Source organism: Chrysemys picta, chromosome 24 (genome assembly GCF_011386835.1).
Source record: "Chrysemys picta bellii isolate R12L10 chromosome 24, ASM1138683v2, whole genome shotgun sequence".
NCBI lineage: Eukaryota > Metazoa > Chordata > Testudines > Emydidae > Chrysemys > Chrysemys picta.
Genome location: NC_088814.1, coordinates 7,077,407 through 7,105,053, shown reverse-complemented (window position 1 = coordinate 7,105,053; position 27,647 = coordinate 7,077,407). Strand labels below are relative to the sequence as shown.

The 27,647-nt window shown below is 46.3% G+C and overlaps 1 long non-coding RNA gene across 1 annotated transcript; it reads right to left on the bottom strand.

The window, feature by feature from the left end:
- LOC112058841 (uncharacterized) lies at positions 1–26,769 on the bottom strand. Its single transcript, XR_002888029.3, has 3 exons — positions 26,527–26,769; positions 12,475–12,553; positions 1–9,287 (listed from the first exon to the last, which is right to left on the bottom strand). It is a non-coding gene; the product is annotated as an uncharacterized LOC112058841 (long non-coding RNA).
- Between the last annotated feature and the right edge of the window lie 878 nt (positions 26,770–27,647).

Sequence of the window (27,647 nt, the reverse complement as noted above, 5' to 3'; positions counted from 1 at the left end):
GTAATAGAACTTGTTTTATTTACACACAGGCACCAGTCCTGAACCAGAGACAGTCACACAAACAACACACCCCTTTCAAAACTCTCAGCCCAAACACCAACGCCTGGTTCCAAAGAAGCCACCCAGGCCCAAGAACTGATTCTAACACAAGAGATTAAAGGAGACCGCAAACCCTGCTGCTGCTTGCAACAACTCCCCACGAAAGAAACATCACAAAACTAACAATGCAGCATTTCTTCGAATACTGCTCACCTGCTGGAAATAACTGGTAAGACGGCATGTAACAGCGCCATCTGGTGACTTCATTTCTCTTTACATAACATAAGAAACCATATCTTTCATGTCACCTTGGAAAGCAGTAGGAGATTCATCCAGACCAGCACTAAAAGGAGGAGGAATCCATGTAGTGGTAGAGCTCCTCCCCTAATGTTTATGAAGCTTATGTCTTCTCCAACATAAAGATGAAGGGGACCAGAAAGATCAGTGGCAGCTGCTCAATCAGTCAGTTGAAAAACAACTCTTGTGGATGGTCCAAAGTCTATGGATTAGCCATCGCCAGGGCAGAGCTGTGTATGGGGCCTTAAGCTCTTACACACCTTGCCTGGAGGAATTGCCTGTGTCTTAAAGGCATGAGAAGGAGACGTCTGCCCTGTTTTAGGCTGGCAACACCCCAGCTCCCAGAATTCCAGGTTACGTGAAAGGTCTGGTCAGTGACGATGCAGCCACCTGTGGATCGGCACTTGATGAGTGAGATTCTTGCACCTTTCTTGACAGGGCTTGGGATCAAAAACAAATATGGGCCAGCGTGCGGGTGTTGCCGCAGCAACAGGCTGTATGCGAACTGAACACAAAATGGCGGCTGCTTTCAGCAGAACCGTTCCTGGAAATATAAAGCTGCAGGGCACAGAACACTCCATAACTACTTATAATACAAGATGCTTATTTTTTTTTAAAAAGAGAGAGAGACCCTTCCAAGGCTCCATCAGCAGGCCAGAGACTAGAACCAGGCACAGAGAGTGCAATCTAACCAGAGAATTTAACCGTTCTTGAGTACCTCATTTCCCCTTTCCCATAATTTAGAACCAGTGGCAAGCCAGGACACTATCAGTGAGGCATGCGATTTTACACTTGCATGCATGGAGTGGCCTCACACGGATGGTACATGTGAAGTCGGGCACTGCGAAGGACGACATTTTGTTCTGCATACATGTTGGGGGACAGACCAAGTTGTCCTGTGGGTACAGCTCGTCCTGCGGCGTGCATTGCATCCATTGATGGCTCTTCACTGCTGAGAACATAACTAGCCATTTCACAGAGTTGAGTAAATGCATTGATCACTAAATCCCCCACATTCCCATCCCAGGGACCAAACCCGCCTCTAAAACTAATAACTACCTTTTATACTGTGCTTTTCATCCATAGATTCTAAAACACATTACAAAAGGGGGGGTAAGTATCATTGTCACCATTTTACAGATAGGAAAACAGAGGCAATGAGGGGGAAGTGACTTCCTCTAGGTGCTCACAAACTGATTGTTTAATCATTTGTTCCAGTATCTTTCCAGGTATCAAAATTGGGCTGGCGGTCTATAATTCCCCGGGTCCTCTTTGTTCCGCTTTTTAAAGATAGGTGCTATGTTTGCCCATCTCCTGTCATCTGCGACCTCACCTGTTTCTTCCATGAGTTCTCAAAGATAATTGCTAATGGTTCTGAAATTGCTTCAGCTAGTTCCTTATGGATGAATTTCGTCAGGTCCTGGCAACTTCAATACATCTAACTTATCTAAATATTATTCCACCTGCTCTTTCCCTATTTTGGCTTGTATTCCTTCCCCCTTGTTGTTAATATTAATTGTATGGAGTATCTGGTCACCGTTAATGTTTTTAGTGAAGATTGAAACAAAACAGGCCTTAAACACCTCAGCCTTCTTGATGTCACCAGTTACTAGCTCTCTTGCCCACTAAGTAGAGGACCTCCTACACTTCCCTACATCTTTCTCTTGCTCATAATGTATTTAAAGAACCTATTCTTACTGCTTTTCATGTCCCTTGCTAGGTGTAACTCATTAAGTGCCTTGGCTTTCTTGATTTTGTTCCTAAATGCTTGTGCTAGTCTTTTGTACTCACCCTTAGCAATTTGTCCATGTTTCCACTTTTTGCTTTTCAGGTCAGAAAAAGCTCCCGATGGAGCCATCTTTCCTTCCCATCAGGATATCGTGCAGTGGTGTCTTTAATATTGGCGCCTTCAGAAACTGCCAGCTCTCCCAAACTCCTCTTTCCCTTAGATTTTCTTCCCATGGGACCTTACCTACCTGTTCTCTGAGTGTGTTAAAGTCTGCTTTTTTGACATCCACTGTCCTTGTTCTGCTGATCTCATGCCTTCCTTTCTATCTATCATTTCATGATCATCCTCATCCAACTTGTCTTCTATCTTCAGAGTCACTGCCAATTCCCCCCTGTTAGTCAGAATCAAGCCTAAAATGGCTGTTACTTCCTCCACTTTCTGGAACAAAAAGCTGTCTCCAGTGCATTCCAGGAACTTATTGGAAATTTTGTGTTTTGCCATATTACTTTTCCTACAGAGGCCTGGGTAGCTAGAGTCCCCCATTACTACTAGGTCATGTGTTTTGGATATTTCTGTTATTCACTCTAGATATGCCTCATCTCCCTCCTTGTCCTGACTTGGTCTAGGGTAGACCTCGGCCATGACCTGCCCTTTGCTGCTTCCTGCCTTGGCTTGTCTGCAGACGCTTCTCCTAGGACTACATCTTCAGGCCTCTCTTTCTCTCAGGAAGTCTGACTCCTTTTGTGGCTTCTTCCAAATCTGCTCCTGCCTCTTCTTGGCAATTCCCAGCCTCTCTGGCAGCTACCCTGAACCGCTTCATCCCTGCTCCCTTCAGGACCAGGATAGAGATTTCCTGTTGTAGCTCTCCTCTCTTGCTGGTTCTGCAGTCCTTGATAGGAACCACCCAGCCTGTTCTCCCCAGCTGGGTCTAATCTTTAACTACTTGTCTCCCCTCCAGCTGCCACAGAATGCACTAATTGGGCTCTCTAGTTCCCCGTAGCCCTGACACTGCCAGTGTGGGGTTTATAACACTCCATCACAGCTGGGTATTATTATTAACCTCTGCCACTGACCTGCTGCATGGCCTTGGGAAAGTCATTTCACCTCCCTGGACCACCCTGTCTACTTAGACTTTGGGGACAGGGGCTATGCTTGTGCAATGCTCAGTACAAAGAGGCCATGATTTCTCCCCGGATCTAGAGGCTCTATTGCAATACAAATAACAATAAGGGAAGTTTCTAAAGGTGAGACCATAGCTCTCTGGCCATTAATCTGTCTGGAACCAAAATCCCAACCCAAACCCTGCCAAGATTCATAGACTTTAAGGCCAGAAGGAACCATTCTTATCCTCTCGTCTGAGCACAGACCAGAGTTTCACGCACAAAAACCTGCTGTGGAGAGAATTATTCTTCCTTGCTATGCATTTACAAGGGACGAAGGCCGTGGCAGTGCCAGATTTCACAACCAGGGTTGGTTGTGGGGGCAGTGGCCAGCACCAGATGCTCCAGAAGAAGGTGCAAGAACCCTACAGAAGACAGCGATGGGATAGCTTGTTCCCAGGATAAGTTCCTTCCTGACCTCCTGTCAGTTAGAGGTCAGTTCATGCTCTGAAAATTGAGAGTTTATATCCTGTCCCAAACCCTTTATTTATTTATTTTTGGAGTTACTATTATAACTCCGGATATTCTTGCTATTCAAACACATGCCTAATCACTTCTGGAATCCTGCTAACCTCTTAGCGTCAATGACAACTTGTGGCAATGGGTTCCACAGGATAACTATGAGTTATTTCATCCTAGAGGAAAGTTATGAGATAGACTCTTATCTTGGCCTCTCAGAAACCAGTTGCCTGTAATGCATTACATTACAAAGACATCTTTTGTTTCAACTCCCCTTCTCTCTCCTCCTGGATCCACCTGGGCACAGAGATCTCTGCCTGCATTCCTGACAGCATAGTCACCTTGTTTGGTTGGTGTCTGATCTGTTTTGGTTTCTCGCTTGCCCTGGAAAACACCACCCACCACCTCTCCTTCTCCTCTCTGTGATCTCATTGTCTTGGGCACAACACGGCGTGCTCAGAACAGGCGCCACTTTGGCAGAGGAAGAGGACCCCCTTGTTTTCAATGGTTTTGGATACATGTTGCCTTTATAACTCTCTCCCTAGCTCTCGCCTGCCTGAGCATTCACCAGCAGGGGACATACTGCTGTCTTCTTCTTGGTTACACCTGCAGGGCACCCGGCCATTGGGATGGTCTCTTGGTTCTTGTCCTATCAGTGGACATTCCATGGAGCTCTGATAGCAATTTAGCTTGAAGCCAGGCCCTTCCCCACAGGGTTGTGTGGGTACCTCTCACAGCCTCTCCATGGCTTCATTGTTCAAGTCCTCAGGGCCAGAAAATTGTTCGTGGGGGGGCCAGGCCGCTGCATCTCCCTATGGAGGTGCCACACAGCAGCCTCATTGTATGTCTCCAGGCTTGGTAAACAACATTTCCCCAGAAGACAGTTGCAGCTACTGACTGGGTCACAGGCACTGGAGTGTGTCTGTGAGAACACCCACCTCCCTGCCCCCAGAGACAGCACACACTGCAAGTTGGGCCAGAGATCTGCAAAGGCTTCCATTCTCTCACACTTCTCGGGGACCGGATCAGCAGGGGCAGCGGAGATGCTGACTTGCTGGTGGACTTCATCCAGTTCTTTCTGGTGTTTCCTCCCACCTGCATGCTGCATCCTTCCTTTTACTGGCTGCCTCCTCTTGAAGCACTGACCAGGCTGAACACTGCTCAGTGTTTTTTATTTGAGCCTGCGTCTCCAACACGCAAGAAGACAAGCTATTATATTACCAGGCCAGATAATATCCCTGGTTTGACGGCATTCTGCACTAAATCAATAGGCTCTGCAGTTCCTCCTTCTGTGGTGCCCCCATGGTGGGAGAGATTTGCACTCAATTCTACCTGCTTGTGCTCATTCGAACCAGCGTAGCTACAGGCCAGGGCATAAGAGTCCTTGCAGAATTCTACTGGACATGAGCTTTGCCAGGTTTGGGGCCGGCTTCTCTGCAAACCTGGATCTCAAGGTATGTCTACACTGTAATCCGGGGATGTGACTGCCGCTCATGGCCAAGCTAGCTGTAATCTAGCTAGTTTGGGTACTGAAGCTGTGGCATAGACTATCAGGGTTGGAAGGGACCTCAGGAGGTATCTAGTCCAACCCCCTGCTCAAAGCAGGACCAATCCCCAAACAGATTTTTACCCCAGTTCCCTAAATAGCCCCCTCAAGGATTGAACTCACAACCTTGGGTTTAGCAGGCCAATGCTCAAACCACTGAGCTATCCCTCCCCCCAAAACCCACCTGGAATCCTGGGTAATTACTGGGGTGGCCATCGGTGCTGGAACTAGGGGTGCGACAGCACCCCCTGGATTGAAATGATTTCCATCATCTACAAGATCTGCAGTTTGGTTCAATGGCTCCCAGCACCCCCACTATACAAATTCTTCCAGCCCCCCCTGGGGATGGCTAGACTGCACAGAAGCCCAAGCTCTCATGGCTTTACTAGTCCAGTCCTGGAGCTACCTCGGATAAAGCTAGCCCATAGCTCCGTGACTGCAGTGTACGTGTACCCTCAGTTACACTAAGGCCTCTTTGTCACAGTGGCGGGAAATACTCCCCCGTGCAAGGGGACAACCTGCTCAGTACAGAGCCGGTGTCAGAGCCCATCTCTGACCCTACGCCCCACCCTGACTGTAGGGATGGATCAGGGAATGGCTGGAGTTGCTATTCCATAGTGCTCACTGGGAATTTTTCAACCAAATGTTGTTTTTTCCATTGAAAAATACTGATCCAGCAAAACCAATGATCAGTTTTGACCACTTTCCTGTTTAAAAACATTTGGGAAAACAAAACGTTTCAACAAAAGGAATTGTTGAAAAATCCTCAACCAGAGAGAGAAATTCCCGATTCTCGCTTTGATCTGAAAAGCGTGTTTTTCTCTCTGCTGGACAATAACCTGATCTCAACACAGGTGTCGTGTTCGCTTTTATCTCACAAGTTCAAGATTTCTACTAAATAAAATGTTGAAAGTAAAAGAGCGGTATTTAGGTTAAATGCCTCATTTCCAGCACTCCTGGGATTACTCAGACTGCAGTGATGTTTATGATCCTTTTGCATTTTCATGAGCTCCTTCACACGCAGATCAACCAATTACGAATGAACGCTGCTGCTCTTGTTTTGACGGAGATAAAGAAAAGAGGCTGTAGTCCTCTGCTACAGCAAGCCACACAATGAAAATGTATAAAGAAACACACACACACGCATGCCTCAATCAATCCAAACCAGAAAAGCCCAGAAGGACCTAATTTAACCTGTTTGCAGTGTTGTCGTAGCCACAAGAGAAACAAGGTGGGAGAGGTAGTATTCTTTTCTGGATCATCTTCTGTTGGTGAAAGAGACGAGCTTGAAATATATTACCTTGTCCACCTTAACGAGGAGTCCAGTGGCACCTTAAAGACTAACAGATTTATTTGGGCATAAGCTTTCGTGGGTAAAAAACCCACTTCTTCAGATGCATGAAGAATGACTCCGTGCATTGGAAGAAGTAGGTTTTTTACCCACAAAAGCTTATGCCCAACTAAATCTGTTAGTCTTTAAGGTGCCACCGGACTTCTCCTTGTTTTTGTGGCTACAGACTAACACAGCTACCACTCTGATACTTGTCCACCTTGTCTCTCTAATTTCACCTGGTCAGTTTCAGCTCAGTCTATATGGGAGTGACTGCTGAAGCTAACAAAGTTGTCCCTGCTTAAACCAGGTCTCAATTTGGCTTCTGATTCTCATTCTTTAAGAACATAAGAGCGGCCATACTGGGTCAGACCAAAGGTCCATCCAGCCCAGTGTCCTGTCTTCCAACAGTGGCCAATGCCAGGTGCCCCAGAGGGAATGAACAGAACAGGTCATCATCAAGTGATCCATCCCTTGTCGCCCACTCCTAGCTTCTGGCAAACAGAGACTAGGGACACCAGCCCTGCCCATCCTGGCTAATAGCTATTGATGGACCCATCCTCCATGAACTTATCTAGTTCTTTTTTGAACCCTGTTATAGTCTTGGCCTTCACAGCATCCTCTGACAAGGAGTTCCACAGGTTGACTGTGTGTTGTGTGAAAATGACAATGAATTCTTTGATGGTGCAAATAAATCAAACCATGAAAAACTTGTCTCTAGCAGCTCAGTGCTGTGAGCCACACCTAGACAGTCCCAGCACTTCACCCTTGGGTGCTCAGATTAGACTGTGAACCCTTTGCGTCATTATTCTCCTTCAAATCCCTCCTTAAAACTCCTTTTCCATGGTGCCTACAAAAAACTGGACAACAGTTAGACTGCAGGCATGTGGAGATCACTGCCCATCCTACCAAACAACACTGTCTCCTTGTTTCTTTGTATTCCTCCTGTCTGTGTTCACCTGTTGTCTCTTGTCTTCTACATAGATTGTAAACTCTTTAAGGCAAGGGCCATCCTTTTGTTCTGTGTTTGCAGAGCACCTAGGACAAGGAGTCCTGGTCCAAGACTAGCTCCTAGATGTTCCGGCTATATAAAATATAAATAAAGAATAGCAGCGTTTCCCACTGTGAGTTTGTACAGTGCCTAGCACGATGGGGGAACCATGAGCTCAGCTGTGTCTTGTAACCCAAAGAAATAAAAATGTCAGTGGTGAATCCATGAAGGGGCAATGCAAGGGAAGGCAGCCGAGTTTTGTTCTGGGCTAAATTAACCCAAACAGCCCCTGTCTGGAACATGTCTCCGCCACGCAGATGCATCACTTACACCAGCCTGTGTGTGATTAACCCCCTCAGCCTGCAGGGGAAGAGCGCAGCTAGCCACTCCGCCTTTGATCTGAGGCAAGGAGATTGGTGAAACTGAAGCGTATTTATTTTGGCATAGCTCAAAGGGAGGAGGGGGAGGAGGCAGTGGGGGTGGGTGGAAAGTCAACTCTTCTAGCAAGCACGTTATACAACTCACCCCAATGGACCCTGAGCAACGCCTGTGAAAGGACAAGATCTCTCTCTCTCACACACACACACACCCCCCTCCTATTAGAAGAAAGGTTTGTTCCAGTGAATTCCCCTTTAACCAAAGGGAGGCAGTGTGGCCTAATGGATAGAGCACAGGCCTGGGACACAGGATTTCTATTCCTACCTCTGCTGGTGGGCTGCTGTGTGGCCTTGGGAAAGTCTCTTCATGCCCCCGTGCCTGGATGTGCCATTGCTATGAGACTCCCTATGGCTAACACGGTAATATCACTCCTGCTGGGGAAACTCCTTTGAAAAGGGAATTGAGTGATGAGAACACACGAGCCCCATAGAGCCCAGGTGGGATTTCAGCTTCATAGAGCTGGAGTTTATGACAAACAAAATACTCACTGACATCTAGAACTACTGGCTGCCTCTCCATGGCCAGTAAGGCTTTCTGGTAAGGCAACTCCGTCAGGGAGCCCAGTGCCACTTTGCTGATGAAATATAGTTCAGGACTCCTCTGTCTATCCTTAAACAATCAGGAAATCTCCAGGGATGTTAAACATAGGGCACTGTTCCCTTCCGATCCTAGATCCCAGACCGGGGAAGAAGAGATCCTGAAACCCACCCAAAAGATTCTGAGAGCTGGAATGCTTGCTGTCTATCCATCCCCAATAATGAAGGATGATCAAAGCGATGGGTGTGAGCCAGAACGCTGAATCCAAACCCTGGGTTCTGATCGGAGGCTGCAGCTCAGATCCCTCTAATGGCTAAATGTCAACACTCCAAGATTTGGGAAAGTTTAGTTGCAAATTTCAAACCCACATACAGAGAAATGTGTCAAACCCGGGAATTCCTTTTGGCTTGTTATTATGGAGGCGTAGGTAGCAAGTCCATGGTTAAGGTTGTGTTGAGAAAAAACAGCTAAAGTAGGATTTTGCTGCAGTTTGTAGGGATATGAAGTTGGGATCCAGGCTTAGTTTTGGAGTTCAGGGTCCTATTTGGATTGGTATCTGGCAGCCTCTGGCTGCTTATCGGAAGCTGGAATATCCCAGTTTTGTTTGTTGTGTTGTTGTAGCCATGTTAGTCCTCTCTGAATATCCCAGAATAGACTCACACGAGCATCCTTGTCTCAACCAAAGACACGAGGAGAACATCAATCTTGGTCAATGTTGGAACTTCTAGAGCTCATCCCTGCCAGAATCCAGAGTGCACAGACTGCAGGAAAAGAAAGAAAGAAAGAAGTATATTTCAGAGCTCTCCAAAACATCTGAGTTCTAAGGATGGGCCCAAGACTGAAGGTGGGTTCTTGACTCCCATCCTCCTGACCCCAAAACTGTCCCTCCCTATGACCCATTCCCAATAGTGACAAAAGGGGTAGAAAGAGCCTTACCTAACAATCTGAGGAAGCTGGGATTTCTTTTGCCAAGTATGATGGTTTAATCAGACATTCAGCATCTCTGATTGCTTTGTGATGAAAAATTAGGTTTCTGACAGAAAATTTTTCCCCCCCACAAAAGATGACTGCTCTATGCAGAAAAATTTTGATTTTTCATACGCCTGAAAACCAAATTATTTTGGCCAAACCCCGAAAACTGTCAATATTCAAATTTCTGGCCAAAAAAAAAAATCAACGTTTTCCAAGAAAAAAAACACCATTTTTGCAACCAACTCTATACAGGGCGTTTTGCAGCCACCAGACGATGCCCTTTAATAAAAGTTTCATGAGAATGATGAATCCTCAATGAAATCACAGGATCACACGGGAGGGAAAGGGAGGACAGACGTAGTGTTCGAGCCGCCCTCCCACCTCTGCCTCTCGGTGGGCTCTAAAATCATTCATTTCGCCAGCAAACTCCAGCTGACTCTCCGAAAGTATCCCAGGATTGTTCCCGTTCCACAGAAGTCCTGCACGACGATGACTCATTTCTCCATGAGTCTAAATCAGCTCCTGTTTCCCGAGACGACACTGTTTATGAGCAGGGATGGAGCAAAGTAGTCGGAATAATTTAATTTACCCTCTCCCAGGCCCATTATAAGCCTTTGCGCGTTTCCAGAATGGAGCTGTATGATTCCACAATGGTTAGACATCCTCTTATTTTAAACATGCTTCCAGTTTCCATCCAGGACCAGCAGGAAACATGCTGAAAACCCGTGAGAAAGCGTCTTCATGTGGTTATTGCGGGCCCTACGCAGAAACAGAAGTGGCAGGATTCTCCTGGGATGAGTCGGTTAGAGAGCTCTCCTGCCTCCCCTTGCCAGCTGGAGAGGGCTGGATTGGTCAAATGAGCTTATGGATACTCCAGGTGAACAAAAGGAAGAACAGGAGGACTTGTGGCACCTTAGAGACTAACAAATTTATTAGATGCATCCGAAGAAGTGGGCTGTAGTCCACGAAAGCTTATGCTCTAATAAATTTGTTAGTCTCTAAGGTGCCACAAGTCCTCCTGTTCTTCCTTTTGCGGATACAGACTAACACGGCTGCTACTCTGAAACTCCAGGTGAACAGTAAACCTTCAACTGAACTGTGACATGTGGACGAGATCTGAATGTTACTGTACTCGTCAGCCACATGTCCAAGGCCGTCTCGTTAGTATCCAGGGCAAGGGAGGACCCACCAATCACTGACCCATCCGCTCCTACTATCTGAAACTTGAAGGATCTTCATTTCCCTAGAGGGACAAACTGGTCAAGTCCTCAAGGTGATCAAGTCAGCATTGGACCGGCGAACGGATGATGGGAGGTAGGAAGGGTGGGACTGGAGGAAGAAGTGCTGCTGCTTTGGGTCCATTTTTACATTTTGTCTCCTAAGTTCTTGTGTATCAAGGGCATCCACAGCTTTAGAGGGGCGCCCATGAGAGCAGAGGTGGTGTACGATTGAAACGGAAATCAATCGATTCCTGACAAGAGCTGCTTGCAGCATGGGCAGCAACTCCACGGACTCCTTCTCCCCACGCTAACGGGTGGTGGTGGTGGGGTAGAAGATGAGTATTCTGAGTATGTACTATCTCCGTGTCCACTTCCTTCCTTCTCACTACCCTGCCCTTCAAGAGCCAGCACTCAAATTCCTCCCTGTATGTTCATTTCCTAAAGAGGATGATGGTGACACTGGATATGTGCCCAGTGGGCATCTCTCCAGAACTTGGGCTCTTCTCAGCCTTCTGCCACCAGCTCCAACCTCCTAACCCTCTGCTGCCCCTCCCCACTTAATGACTTTAGAGGAAGAAGACCTCAAATCTTCACCCTTCCCCTCAACCCCCCACCCTCAGATCATCTTGTCCAATCCCCTGCATCAAACAGACTGGGGAGATGAACATACTGCTACGCTGGTTGCCCTAGAAATACACGACAAAGAGAGGCAAAGATCTTGTGGACAGGACCAAGGGCCCAATATTGTGCCTTGAGCAACAGAACTGCCAACCCTCTTGGCATTTCTCATTCAAAACAATGTGTCATTTCGGTAGCAGAGGAAGGCCCAGCCTTAAACGACTTGTCATTTGCTCCACTGCTGGAGGCAAAGGTGTAACCACTGCCCCGCCATCCACCCCGCTGCTTCCTGTTTTCCCTAACACCAGTGCACCTGGTGAACACCCTTGCTCATGACTGGTGCTTTCTGGCTTCCCTTGCACCAAGGTGCGTGGTTTATTTGAAACAGGTCACCCGCACACGATGCCGGATCAAAGCAAGAAGAATCCTATGCCGATGACATACCATGTCTGCTCAGTTGACTGTAGCTTTCTACTAGCTACAGCCCAACACAACCAATGCCTAGGTCAAGTTGTATTTTTAGAGCTAGTCTCCCCGGGACAACGTCACGGAGCATGGTAGGAGAGCAAACTGAGCTGCTGCTGAATAAAAATAAGGAGTTGGACTGAGGGTTTAATAATAACCACTGCCACCCCCAGAATCCAAACCTTTGCCCAACTCAGCGAGTCACTTTACCCAATGGTGCTGAGACGTTCCTTAAGGTCCCTGCCATTTGTACAACTTTCTGGGTGTATTTCTATGGGCATGGGCCAAAACAGAAGGGGCAGCACAGGCCAGTCAATGAGGCACTGGGCTGGGAGTCAGGAGACCTGGGCTCTATTCATGGCTCTCCCACCGTGTGACCTTGCGTAAATCATTTGCCTTCTCTATTCAGATGGCAAGCTCCCACTGTATGCCCGTAGAGCACCAAGCTCAATGGGGCTTCTAGGTACTACAGTAACAGCAATGAGACGTGAACTAGCCCAGGGCTCTAAATTCACCTGTCACTAACTTCCTTGTGTGACCCCCTCCTTCGTCTGAAAATTGTGGGACAAGTTATGAACAAAAGAGACAAAACCCATCAGACCCTCCGTAACTTGGAACCGCTCATCCAGGCCCCTCTAATTTTACTTTTTCCCTACATAGCCGTAGTACTTACTTTAATTACTTGACTTTCCACCGTCATGTTCCTGCAGCCTGTAAAGACAAGCAGGGCTCGGGGCTCCAGTCAGCAGTCCCTAGGGATTTAAAATGTGCTGTCAAAATCACTTCAGACAAGGAAGGCCAGCACTCTCGAGACATAAGCTATTGCCCAGTTTTCTCTTCTCTGCTAGACGCACTGATTCTAAGGCCAGAAGGAACCATCAGATCGTGTTGTCTGACCTCCTGCATAACACTGGTCATTGCATATCACCTGGTTACTGAATTGAGCCCAATAACGTGTTTGTCTAAAGCCGCCAGTCTCAATGCGAGATGGAGAATCCACCGCTTCCCTCAGGAATTTGTTCCAGTGGCTAAATTATTCTCACTGTTAAACTGCGTGTGCCTTATTTCCAACTGGACTGGTCTAGCTTCAGCTTCCAGACATTGGTTTCTGTTCCGTCTGTCTCCCCGCATTTAAAGAGTCCTTTACTAGCTGGTATTTTCTCACACACAGCAACCAAGTCACCTTTTAATCTTCTGCTTAACAAGCGAAACAGATTTAGATTGTAAGTTCTCTGCAGCGGGGACCATCTTTTTGTTCTGGGTTTGTCCAGCACCTGGCACAAAGGGGCCCTGGTCCATGATTGGAGTTCCTGTGTGCTATGGAATACAATAATAATACTAGAGTTCTTGAAGTCTCGCACTGTAAACTTTAGGAATACATCCATTTCCCAGATATCTTGTTAGGTAACTGAAAGGGTAAAGACCTCCTGCCTGGAGAGAGAAGGAAATTAGGTACATGCCAAGGAAAGAGAGAAGCTGAGTATTTCAGACTGGACCGGATTCAATGAGGACCTAGCAAAGGTAAAGTTATATGAAAGTGATAAAGCAACGTAGCTTGCATCTGACATTCACTATGGGTGCAAAATAAAGAGAGACTTATTAGTTGTATTACAGTGCTGTCCAGAGGCCCCAGCTGAGATCGGGGCCCAGCGTGGTTGGTGCTGTACAAACACATAGTGAGAGACACTGTATGCCCTGAAGAGCTAGCAATCTAAACAGACAAAGGGTGAGAGGGGAAGTGACTTGCCCAAGGTCACACATCAGGTCAGTGGCGGAGTTGGGAATGGAAGTCAGGTCTGGTGAGTCCCACTTCAATGCCCTACCCACTAGACCACTCTGCCTCTCATTAGACATTAAGCAGGCGGAAAGTTGGTGAGGGATACAGTAGAAAAAGCAGCTAACAGGTGAGGCAGGGGGTGCTTTTTTTATTAAAACCCTCCTGTTTCTTTCTACATCTCTTCTCCCCACTCAGTGGGTCAGCTACACTTGTTTAGCTCAGCTGATGCTATTCACACCTGCGATAAAGCAATGTAACTTGCATTGCTGTCGGCCACACATCCCCGAGACCTCCGCACACCAAGACTGAGACTGGCCCATTAACATTTCTGCCACCGGGGCCTGCTCAGGTGAATAAGATGAGCAGGAGCTGATGCATCAGACCCTGATCTCAGAGACACAGGTGAAAATCTGGAGTAACTACATTGGCTTTCCAATGAGACTAAGGCAGGGCTTGGTTTAAATATTAAGAGCTCCATGGCACTGGTTGATGGCACTGGTTTGGCATGAGATCCTCCCCTTTCTAGCTCGGCTTGTGGCATCAGAGTTATTTAGACATATTAGAGATTGGGCAACCCTATTCGTCCATCTCATTGTGAGGAGGTGGGAAGGGGTGTTCCTGAACCCAGAGGAAGCTGTCTTACTGCTTCCCCTGGGTAGCTTGTGCCTATCAAGTCATTGCTCTGAGTCTGCTATGCCTGCTCCTCCCAGGAGAAGAATGCCCTTGGGAGCGACCGATGGAAGTCATTTTGCAAAGTAATGCACATTGGAAAGCATAATCCCAACTAGACATATAAAATGATGGGGTCTAAATTAGCTGTTACCACTCCAGAAAGAGATCTTGGAGTCACTGTGGATAGTTCTCTGAAAATATCTACTCAGTGTGGAGCGGCAGTCAAAGAAGCGAACAGAATGTTGGGAATCGTTAGGAAAGGGATAGATAATCAGACAGAAAATATCATATTGCCTCTATATAAATCCATGGTGCACCCACATCTTGAATACTGCATGCAGATGTGGTCACCTCATCTCAAAAAAGATCTATTGGAATTGGAAAAGGTTCAGAAAAGGGCAACAAAAATGATTAGGGGGATGGACCGGCTGCCGTATGAGGAGAGATGAATAAGACTGGGACTTTTCAGCTTGGAAAAGAGATGACTAAGGGGCGATACGACAGAGGTCTACAAAATCATGACTGGTGTGGAAGAAGTAGATAAGGAAGTGTTGTTTACTCCTTCTCATAACACAAGAACTAGGGGGCACCCACTGAAATTAATAGGCAGCAGGTTTAAAACAAACAAAAGGAAGTATTTCCTCACACAACGTACAATCAACCTGTGGAACTCTTTGCCAGAGGATATTGTGAAGGCCAAGACTATAACAGGGTTCAAAAAAGAACTAGATAAGTTCCTGGAGGATGGGTCCATCAATGACTATTAGTCGGGGGGGGGGGGGCGCAGGAATAGTGTCCCTAGCCTCTGTTTGCCAGAAGCTGGGAATGGGCAACAGGGAATGGATCACTTGATGATTCCCTGCTCTGTTCATTCCCTCTGAAGCACAGAATACTGAGGTAGATGGACCTCTGGTCTGACCCAGTATGGCCGTTCTTATGTTCTTATTTTGAGCCATTCTGCTCTGTGCAGAAAAAAAAGTCTGGCCTACATTTCTGGAGAGCAACCAATCCAAGGGCAGGTGCATTCCAATGCCCCAAGTCACCGGCAGCTCACACAGTCCCACTTGGAAGAGTGCATTCTCCTGGGGTGCGTGTATGTGTTGGAGGGCACATTCCAGCATATTTGGATCCTACAGAGTCCTCCTCTATATGGGCGTGTGACACACAGCATTCACCCGCAGTCACATCTTTATAATAATGAAGGAAACTAGGCAGGAAAGCACAGAAGAGCAAGATCCTACTGTCAGATCTGCCACAGAATTCCTGTCGGACCTTGGGCAAGTCACTTAAAACCCCCAAAACTCTGCATGCTTCAGTTTCCCCATCTGTAAAATGAGGATGACAATATTTACTCACAGGGGTGCTGAGCTGTTGAAAATTATGTGGAGAGAAGGTGCCAGGAAATGCAAAGCCAAAATCTCCATTTCATAACGAGCACCATCTAGTTTAACAGAAAATCTGCATAATGGGCTTCAGGAGAGGTGGAAGACAGTGCTTCGGAGCCAGCAACCAGGGATTCCTAATGGAAGTGCACCAGTAGGAACATGCATATCTGGGGCCAATCCTGGTCTCATCCCAAATTTGGTACAGTTCCATTGCTTTTGGCAGAGTTACTCGAGATTGACAGCAGTGTGAGAGAGCACAGGTTGTTTATTTTCATGTAATCTACTACTTCCTTTTGTTAGTAACTCTGCACTTCGCTCGTCTATAGAGGGATCACAACACTCTTAGCAAACATTTGTGTGCTGACAGACACACTTATCCAGCTCTGCACAGACACATCCAGGTGACCTAGAAATGCAAAGCACTGACACGGGCCAGCTCTGAAACTCACAACTAGCCTGCCAGCCCATCCCAGTAACCTAATGGTCACCCATTACTTGTCTTTCCAGCTGGGCCTCTTTGTATTTTGCATGGCCTCATGGTCCGGAGTTTTCACAGGAGTTCAATTCCTATTAGGCAGTGAACGGAGTGCATGTTGAAAAACCTGGGCATCAGGGTTACAGTGGGAACTGCTGGGGACCTGAGCACTTTGGAAGGTGGGGGTCCAGTTGTGGCGGCTGCTCACCCTGGAAAATCCAGCCCTGATCTCTTTTGAAAATCTGGTCCGCAAGACAAAAATTACTTCACTTCCTTTTAGTGCTCTGTCTGGCCAGGGCCAGTCTGCCCCTGCCTCGCCCAGACAGAATTAAGCCATCAAAGCTGATGTTAAAAAAAAAAAGAATTTCTAGGCTGACAGCGTGCAAATGACACTGGTGGGTGATTGACAAATGTTCCAGTGGACAGACCAGGCAGCCTTAGTTCTAATTACAGACTGTCCCTCTGGCAGGACCTGTCAGATGACTCTCACTCCCATCTCATCCTGCAAAGTGTCTCCTTGTCTTTCCTTTTGCACCTCTGTGCGGCGGCTCCTTCATCAAAGCTCTGAGTCATTCTTCATCAGGTAGGAGTCTGGCGAAAGAAACCTCTCCGTCCACCTGCCACGCTTGTCATGCACTCCCTCTTGAGTTGGCAGGGAGACAGTTTGCATCCCGGAACATGTTAGAGATCAATAGATCTCCTCCATTCTCCTGGGAAGAAAAGATGAGTGATATGAGCCTGTGACTAGTGATAGAGTCATCAAAGGAGTTTAGCACCTGAAATTATTCAGCGCGCATGCAAAGCAGGGGCAGGACGGGTCAATATTGGAATGGAAATCTCCAAGCAGCATCTTGGAGATTCAGTAGACGGCCCCCTTCTCTTCATGGGGTGGGTCAACCCGTGACACAGAGCTCAGATTTTAAGTTTTGTGCAAGGCATGACCGTGACCTTGACACTTGCGGCTAACAACTCACCAAAGTGTTTTTCATGCTCCAGACTCTTCCTGCTAAGGATTCTGGGAGATGTAGTCCAAACAGGCAATTGATGGATGAGGAAGGATTACTAAGGAGTGCTCAAAACACTAAGAGCCATTTCCTACTCTTTGCTACATCAGTATAAAGTAAAAGGAACTCCACTGAAGTGAATGGATTTACACTGGTGAAACCATGAGCAGAACTCGACCCAGTGTACACATATGACCACATTACACAGTCTACGGCATTTTTCAGATAGTCCCAGGACAGGTGGTGAGCGGCCCTCCTTTCTATGCCTCGGGACCAACCGCGCCTGCACCAAGACACAGTTCTGGGAAGTGGGAACCTCTTTGTTTCTCTACCTTTCTGATAAATTGGAGGGCACTCAGAGAAGAGCAACCAGATGATTTTGTGGTGAAGGCACTGGCCTACAACTCAGGAAATTGGGGTTCAATTCTGGGGTTTTCCACAGGCTACTTGTCTCAGCCTTAGACATGTCACCTAGTCTCTCTGCGCCACGGTTCCCTTTCTTTAAAATCGGAATAACAATGCTTCCTTTGTCTGTAGACTGTTATTGTGTGTTTATATAGCATCAAGCCCAATGGGCCCCCACTCGACAATGGTTGGGGCCTGGACACGCTATTATAAACCGCCCAAAGATTGAAGTGAGTGACTTACGTGGAAGGGTTAAGAGAAGTCTAGGGCCCTGATTCACTGCTGCGTTACTCCAGTTACAACAGCGGTGACTTCAATGGAGTTACACTGGCATAAAACTGGAGAAAAATGCAGAGGTTAAACAGGCCATATAGATCTTGGCTTGGAGATTATGAAGGGTGGAGGACAAGGTAGGCTAGGTTTGAAGAGTGTAGCATCCTCCCTTTAGGAAGGATACAGCAATAAAGGAGAGGAATTATTTAGCATACTGTAAGGAATTCTAATGAGGTGTAATGGGACAAGCAAGATCTAGTTGTTTGTAAAGTTCTCTGAAGTAGAGAAAGTCTCCATTACTTGGAACATTTAAAGATAGCCTGGACAAGACACTGGGAATTGTTTAAGAAGGAAGAGGTGTGCGTTGGGAGACGGAGAATCATCATCAGTAGAGTTGGTCAGAAAAGTTTTGTCAAAACAGTTTTCTGTTGGAAAACGCTATTTCAACTAAACCGAAAATTTTCATGCAAGAGTATTTTTTTTTTTTTGGTGAAATTTTGTTTAGGAAAAAAAAAACTTTCAAGACCATTGAAATTTTGGACATTTTCAGAATGCAAAGTTCCAATATGTTGCTTCAAAACAACTCTTTGGTTTGCAATTTACTTTATTTTATATAGAAAAATTAACTCAATTTAAAATGGGTTGAAAACAAAACAAAATACTTTGAATTTATTAAACCCAAACAGTTCGATTGACCTGACGTGGAATTTTTTCCAGAATTTCATTTTGCAAATTTTTTTTTTTTTTGAATTTTTGGCTATTTATCCCAATTTGAGACGCAAAAAAATTCAAAATATCAAAAATGTTCATGGGTGACAACATCTGCTTTCTGACCAGCTGTAATGATTGTATCTATTACAGTAGCCCCTTGAGCGCCTCACCAAACCGGAGAGTTGTGCTATACACTGTAAGAGTTAACTGAGTGGAATTCTGTAAAAAGCAACAGAGGGTCCTGCGGCACCGGACCCTCTGTTGCTTTTTACAGATTCAGACTAACACGGCTGCCCCTCTGATACTTGAGTGGAATTCTGTTCATCCACCGTGGAAGGAAGAACATTTAAACTGGCAGTTCCAAGAAGTCTACTACAGATGCTTCCTGCCCGATGCTTAAAGTTCTTCGCCATTCCCTTCACCCATTATAATTCCCCAAGACAAGAAAAGAGAGGTTTTTCTTTTTCCACTGTTTTGGCTCAAAGTGTCTGTCTTTTCTCCTTCCCATCTGGGCCAAATCCTGGTCCCACTGAAGCTGACGGGAGTTTTGCCATGGACTTCAATGGTGCTAGGAATTGGCCAACTATTTTTCTTTTGTTTTTCCTCTCCTTTCTGAAAGGTCAGAGGGCCAATGGGAAACAGACCCCTCCAGCACACAGCCAAAAATAAAAATTAGAAGCACATGTCTTCTGCTCCTAGAGAGGCACACGTCGGGCTAATCACTTCGAAGAGTTCGTTTACAGCTGTTTCTTTTCCTCTAAATGAAGGAAGGAACATTCCATATCATTGATATTTCCCCCTCTTTCATGTGCTCCATTGGTGTCACCATTCTCTTCTCCTCTCTTTTAAGTCATATTCTTAAGACAGCCAAGCTCCCAGGTAGGTACCAAAATGAGTGGCTAGATTCATAGAATATCAGGGTTGGAAGGGACCTCAGGAAATCATCTAGTCCAACCCCCGGCTCAAAGCAGGACCAATCCCCAGACAGATTTTTACCCCAGTTCCCTAAATGGCCCCCTCAAGGATTGAACTCACAACCCTGGGTTTAGCAGGCCAATGCTCAAACCACTGAGCTATTCCCCCCATTTTGCCTGCATTGAGCTACCCCCCCCCAGATTGCCTGAAGAGCTCTGTGCCTTGGGCGCACACTGGATGCGGAGCACTTTGGAAAATGCAGCTCTCAGGGTATGCCTGTGCTGCACTAAAACATCTGTGGCTGGCCCACGTCAGCTGACTTGGGCTTGCAGGGCCTGGGCTGAGGGGCTATAAAATTGTACTGTAGACTTCTGGGCTCAGACTGAAGCCTGGGCTCTGGGATATAACCTGAACATCTACACTGCAATTGTATAGCCCCACAAGCAAGTCATGGGCCAGCCGTGAGTGTTTTAGTGCAGTGTAGACACATCCTGTGTGTCACACCGGGAGATGCTGGTTCTTGGACTTTTTGGAAAATCGGGCCCTTCTTGAGGTCTCTAAATGGGAACTGAGCTCTTTGAGAAACAGCCCTTATTACGGGTGCTGAAAATCTCATCCTTGTTATCTAACTAGTCTTTTATTCTGCATCAGGCCAGGGCTGGCTAAGCCAGGAGCCAGGGTTAGGCTGCCCTCCCCTTCACATTTGCTTTGGCAAACACCACCTTTAATATCAAAAACTGGCGGGGGGAAGCCCATATCTTGGAGAAACATTTGGATCCTGCATGATTATTAAGCATGTGATCTAGTTCCCATTGAAATCAATGGCAAAACTCCCACTGAGTACAATGGAAGCAGGACCAAGGCCAACGTAACTTGTTTAGATTGACACTGTGTAGTCAGCAGCCTCGCCAATGACTATTTTATCCAGGTCTAGGGAGACCCTCTGTGGAGACCCTAGGCAGCACGGTCTGCGTGAGACAGTGTGGGGAGCCAGAAGGAACCCCAGGGTCGGTCTGTGCCCAGCAGCGGCAGGGAAGAATCCCCTGTACACTTATCAGAGTGAAGCAGAGCAGGTTGGAATTTTTCTTCTGGAACTTTTTGCTGACAAAAAAACAGCCTTAATAAAAAAAAACCAACGAAAAAACAACAACAATTGGAAACCCCCCATGGGGAAATGGAAAATTGGGGAGTGGAGGGGGGCAGAAAAATGACCAAAAAAGGGGGAAATGTCCCAAAACTGACACTTTTTCCATTTTCTTTTTTTTTTTCTCAAATCAAACAATTTCAAACGTTCTAAATTCTTCTTTCTTTCTTTTGCTGAAACAAACATATACTATTTTTCATCCAACTTTACGATCAAGGCCAGTCTTCACTACAAAACCCAAGATAGAAAAAGCCACCCTGCAGGAAAAGAGCATGACAGATAGACAGGCCTTAAATGTACCCCGAGTGCTCAGCAGTATCCAACACCTGCCTGTCAACTGATTTAGTGGGTCAGGAAGCAGCCCGATTAGCCTCAGTTTCTCAGGCTTCCTACGATCTCCCTTCTGGTGTTTATTTCCTAAAGATCTCAGAGAGCATCAGTTACAGCAAACCATGCTGGCCTTAGACTGCCAGAAAAGAGTACTGCCAACTCCAAGGATTTAAAAATCATGAATCAGGCCTAATAAAATCCCAAGAAAACAAAGAAAAAATCATGAGATTAGATTAAAAAAATATGATTTTTAAGCCATCGACATTTGTCTTAAGCCTTTAGGGTCATGTTTTCACCCTATTATCCACAAATGAAGGCTAGAAACATACTTTAGAAAACATTTAAAAATGAATTCTGAGATTCTTACACAATCACATGACTCCTGGAGCTGGGGCTTTAAGAAAAACTCACAATACTGGGAGACAATAAAATTGCTAAAGTTAGGAACACTGAAAAACCAAGGCAATCCCAGTGTAGTTTACCACCACAGCCCTGCAGGAACTGGCACAGAATCTCCTTTACTCCAGCGCAATGCTAGATACTCTTATGGTATCTCCTGCCTGCCCCTTGAGAAGCTGGGGTAAATGGCTAAATCAGGTGCATGGCAATAGTGAATCATGCCCATGGGATCTTGGACCAATACTGCGGGACAGTGTAGTTTTTTGGTTTTGGTTTTTTACTATGGGTGTTTGGTCTCTTCCGACCCTCCATGATGTTTCGTCAATGAAGGCTGTCACACAGCTGAAGGTGGAACCGGCAGTGGCAGCACCTGATTGACCCGTGTGCTGGCCTCACTCCCCGCATTCCATTTAGGAATGATGCAATTCAGCGTGACAACATAATACCCGACCTGTTTATCCCCAGGCCTCTCCTCATAGCTGCCTTAAGAATGGGGAAGGTGTTTAACCTGCATAGCTTTGGTGGTATCTGCAAAATGCATGGCCATAAATAGGCCATATCTTTACTGGAAGCATGAGGCTGTATCTGGGTGGCATTCCCTGTACTGACCGGACAGCTGCCTTGAAGAGATTGCCCAGCCATGGTGGCACCTGAGCAAATTCAATCCACTCAGGTCAGGATGGAAAGGGCCAGTGTTAGAGGCAGGCCATGCCGTCGGCAATGCTAGAGAGGGGCCTGCTTTTTGTTCTGCTTTGCCAAGCACCGAACACTTTGCATCGCGGAGGCCGCAAAGCTGTGTTTTGCTCACTGGCTGGTTGAAAACACAGGTGGCAGGGAAACCGAGAGAAGGGAGTTCTCCTGGCCTCTGGGATCCCTGAGCTTCCTGGGGACAACTTTTTGAAAGCTATAGACGGAGCCAGTCTCTGCACATCGGAACCTGACCCTAGATCCGGTGCCTGACAATAATGGCGACTTCCGGATCATGAAGGACAAGACGCACCTCTCCAAGCTGGGCATTGGTAAGGAGCTGCCCAATAGCCCCAGGGCTGCAGCAGTCCCCAAGTGTGTTGTTCTCCCCTTCCCAGCAGGAGAATGGGACTAGAAGGTGCATCTGCATAATCATGAAACCGCCAGCCCTGCCTGCCCCCCAAGCCTCCACCGGCTGCTGAATTTAGGGATCACCCCAAAAGACAGCTCCATGGCATGCAGAGCATGGGAGGTCCCTGAATTCTGCACCCCATCCTCCTGTGCAGCAGAACTTCACCAGCTCCACCACATGTTGGATCTTTTGCACCCAGGAGAGGAGGGGGCAAGATTTGCTCCCATTTTGAATAACACCAGCAATGCTGGAGGTAGCCCACGCTTTTTGAGATGGTAATACAGTACAGCCTTCATTCCCATATCCTTCTGCAAATTCACGTGCTCCTCCCATCTCTCCCAGCTGCTAACCAAACCACTTCCTCCCATCCCTGGAGGACAGGGCACCAATAAAACTGGAGTTGCTCAGCAGCAGAGAACAAACAAGCCCTTTATGAAAGGCAGCCTAGCTCTGTGGTTGGATTATGCCGCCACTTAGGAGACCTGCATTCTATTTCCAACTCTGCCACTGACTTTCCACGTGACTGTGTGTGCAAGTCATTTCCCCTCCATTCCTTCTCTGTAAAATGGCAATAGTAATGCTTTCTTTACCTGTCTTGTCTTTGTAGATTGTAAATTCTTTGGGACAGGGACTGTCACTTATTATATGTATGTACAGCACCTTGCACAACAGGGCCTTGATCTCAGTCAGAGCCTCTAATCACTATTGTTATGTTCCTGGCATAAAAACAGAAATTAGATAAAAAACATAAAATCCTCTTGCGGGGAGGTTGCAACATAATGCGACTTTTGTTCTTAGAATTCTGAACGATAGCACACAAGAACCAAACACCAGCGGGAGACAAAGCAGGCTGCTCCCTAAAGCAGAGAGGCACAACTCACCCCCACTGTACTGTAGATTGGCTTTCTGCTGCTAGCCTCAGATCACATGCTTCCCTACAGAGCCCCTTAGCCTGCAAGCAGGACCAGGAAACCGTTCTTAAATTGCAAGTGATAGATCACAGTTTTCACACAGTTTTCAATAGGCCACAGCTATTGTAACATAAATTATAAATAATAATATTAATGTGACAGATTCTCCTCACATGCTGGCGTAACTCCATTGTCTTCAGTGGATTTGCTCCCGGTTTACATCAGTGACAGTGAACTTGTAATCAGGTCTGTGGTAAAGTAAACAGGACTCCACACCCATGGGAGTTGCACTAGGTAAAATTAAGTCAATGACTTATAAGTTAAGACCGATGTGTTAATAACAAGAGTTTTGGATATACCAGTTGTGCATTCTCTCTCCTTGCCCACAGCAATCAGCACAGAAGAAAGTGCCTACTGCAGCTATAAACCTGTTTTTGATTAACACTGCTGTCCTAAGACCCTCCTTCCCCTTCGGTTGTTTGTCAGAGTCCATCCAGACCACTGGGTGGTTTCTCTATAATTTCAGTGTGGCCCAAACAGTCTAAATAAGACCCCTGGCTTTCCAAACCACAAGGCCTCTATTAAATTAAGGGTTAAAAGGCAATTCCAGGCACGTCTATCAATTTTATGGTGACTGTTCTGTCCTTGATGTTTTCCTATGTGACAAGCTCTTGGCCCAGTTTCAGATTGTCATATGGACTCTGAGTCAGTCCTTCAGTGGGACTTAAAGTTAAGCATGTGTGCTTACATGCTTTGTTGAATTGGGGCCTTCAGAAACTACCTGGTGCAGCTGAACTGGTTTTGAAGTATAAAGAGATAAAGGCTTCCAAGTTTCATTTTTTATTTACAGTTTTAGATGTGTTAAAAAAGTAAAACACTCCAAAGCAAATAGCAAAATTTTGCATGACTCTTGCATTCACCAGGGGTTCTGTCCATTATTATTATTATTTGCAATGTCTCTTTTGAATTCTGGGTTGAGAGGAGAAGCTGCTCTGTTTGATGACTAGAAATGAAAGTCCTGCCCCCTTAGGTGAGGGAGAAGTCACAATGCAAACTACAACTGAGTGAGGGGGGAAATGAATAAACAGGGATGGCGGTACAGGTCATAGGGTCAAAATAAAGGCATCAGAAGTGGGGGGAGGAGGGAAGGTGCTGGATTGATAATCTTAGAGCGTGGAGTCTTCTCTCTATCCACAGAGCTGGGCAAGGTTCCCCACACACACCACCCACCAGTGTGCCCCAACTCTGACCTGGTGGAAATGGCTCTAGGAGTGAGGCTCTGGCTGTATTACAGTGCATGGAACTGGAGAAAGAGGGTCAGATTACAGGAGGAACCTAGTTTGGGGGACACCAGGGGCTCATATATACAATCTGATGTCAGGCTACTATCATAGATATAGAGGGCTGCAAGGGACCTTGAGAAGTCATCAAGTCCAGGCTCCAGCCCTCTGTGCTGAGACAGGACCAAATAGACCTAGACCATCCCTGACAGGTGTTTGTCTAACAAAGCTCCAGTGATGGAGATTCCACGAACTCCCTTGGCAGCCTATTCCAGTGCGTGACTATCTTTATAGTTAGAAAGTTTTTCTTTTAACGTAACTCTCTCTTGCTGCAGATTAAGCCAATTGCTTGTTGAACTACCTATCAGACAAACACTGGCCTCTAGGCATGCTCAATAAAGATCTCCCTCTTACAACTCTGCCTGCCCCACTGCATCACTTACTGCTAATGAAACACCAATGCTTGGCTTCTCAACTGCTACACTGGACAAGGTGGCCTATTGTGGTGATAGAGTTCTTTTGCAATATGGATTCATCTACTATGAACTAGACTGAGATCCACTAGTACATTTCACACGGGATAATCAATAGCTGTGAGATGATAACAATGTTCAGGCGCCAAAGTCACTTCACTTTAAGCATTTGCGTGAGTCCCATTGACTTCACATGGTGTGAGCACATGGGTTAAGTGCTTTGCTGAATTGGGATGAACTGAAGCATGTGTCTATAAGTTTTTGCTGGATTCAAACTTATGACCTAGAGGTGAAAGGATTCAAACTAGACCTTGACTTAGAACTTACGAACAATCAGACATGTGCTTATTTCAACCGGACTTTTTAAAGTTAAGCACCTACATAAATTCTTGCAGAACTGGGGCTCTTCTGAGATAATCTTGTGGTGAAAGACTTCATCTTCCAATGCCAATACTTTGATGAGAAAAGATCGAAAAACATTCACGTAATAATATTTACTTGCATGCACAAAGCTCTTTTTACCTGAGGATTTCAAATCATTTTATGAGCATCATTTCAGCTTCACAAGGCCCTCCTGTGAGGTAGGTAGGGATGAGTAAGCATTATTATGAGAGAGGATTAAAAATGTTTGCGTTCTGCTCTTTTGATGACAAACAAGAAAAAACAGAAATGTGTTCTCGTTTTTCAGTCAATCCTCTTGTCGGTTAACAGTTTCCAATATTATACTTTGGATAACGTTCCACATTTTAACAAGAATGTGTGTGTGTGAGGGAATCTATAAAATCTTCCCACCTCTCATTCGGCTAACTTTAATTATCACCGTTTTGTAGAAGGGGAAACTACAGACAGAAGTGTTAAATGATTTGCTAATGGTCACAGAACAAGTGAGTGGCAAAACTGGAAACAGAACTGAAGAGGCCTGAATCCCTGAACCATTTCCATCCCACATAATATTTAGGTTTTTTATATTTACATTAAATAAACTCTCTCATGCTGGCTGTTTGCCTGAAGTGCAGGCAGGTATTAAGCCCGTACAATTATTGTTAGGCAATTGCCTGTAATATTACACACGTAACAATAATAACGCATACAAAATCAGTTTAAACGATTTAAGGTCATGACACCACCCAAGCCAAACCAACAATCTTTCTAGGTTATAAAGTGCATGTTGTTTATGCATAAATCTGTCACAATCCTGCCTAATTACCTTGCAGAATATAGTTTTCTCTTCAGGAAGCTTTGATACCATTGAAATGTTACACATCGCTGAGAATGATGGATTTGGGGTTGGTATGTGGAGAGACAAATATTTTGCAGCCCACTTGGAAAGCAGGATTATAACCCGTACGGAGAAGATTTAGTTTCAACTGCAGTGGCAGCTAATGACCTTTTTGACAGGTGAGGCACAGATCACAAAATAGTTATTTCCACCTCCACCTGATGCATAATTTAATAGCTATTTAAAATCTTACCTTATTTATAGCGAAAAAACAGCAGAAAAATCCAGGAGCTGGAGGCATGTGCTACCCCCCCATCCCCTCCCGCCTCCCCCCCTCAGCTCCCCACTGCTACCCAGGCTGGAGCACGAGACAGGTTCAGCAATGACTCCTCACACACGTGTCTGGGGCCCACGCCCTGGGGAAGGGGCCAGGCAGGCACAGGGGCTAAACCCCATCCCTGTCCCCTACACCGCAGGCTTAACAGCTACAATCCTGCTGTGGTCTCACCAAGCCGTGGTTACCACAGCAACACCCTTATAAAGTGACTCCTGGGTGTGGCAAGTTGCCATGGTAACAAGGCCACTTCTTGAGGCACTATGCGCTATACCAGGAGCTGAGCCTCACGCAGCACCATTTTCTGGGGTTGCGTTTTGCTCCTGGAGAGAGGGAGCCGTGATACTGGAAGCAAATCACAATTTGTCCTCCAATCCAGATATATTTATCAATTCAATAGATAAGAACGTATGTCGCTTCGGGCACTTCTTGGTTAAGCTGTGCCTCACTTGCCCGTGCTCATGTGCCTCCCCGTTCAGTTCCCAGGCTGCTACAAACCCCCTGTATGACCTGAGGCAATCCCTCACTCAGCTCTTCGGTTCACCCTCCAACTCTACACGGGGGGTAGTAATAACTCATTTGCCTGCCTTTGAGGCAAGGCCCGTCTGTTTGCCGGTAGACCTTAATTAGCTCACTCCGTGCAGACCCTTGAGTGTCCACACCTACAGTTAGGTTCAGCCCTACTGGGGCTAAGTCCTGAGAGCAAGGAACATAGCAAAACCCAGAAGATCTATCTTAACTGTACGAGAAGTAAACAAAAGCCAATAAACTCCACTGGAACAAAAGAACCACTGAGATTCTAATCATACCTCCCCGCTGGCCCCTGGCTTCAGAAGCTGATGGCTGGTACTTGGTCCTTGATTAGTCAAAGGTGGTCGGAGGGTATGAATGCACGAGGTGCCATTGTGGTGCCTTTGTGGACAGGATAGCCAAGCTGATGAGCTACGTGGTCCCCCCTCCGTAAATGTTTAGTCTGTAGGTGGTCTGAAGCCGAGGCCGCCCTGGAATGAATGGGCTGTTTGTTCCTGAGGTAAAAAAAT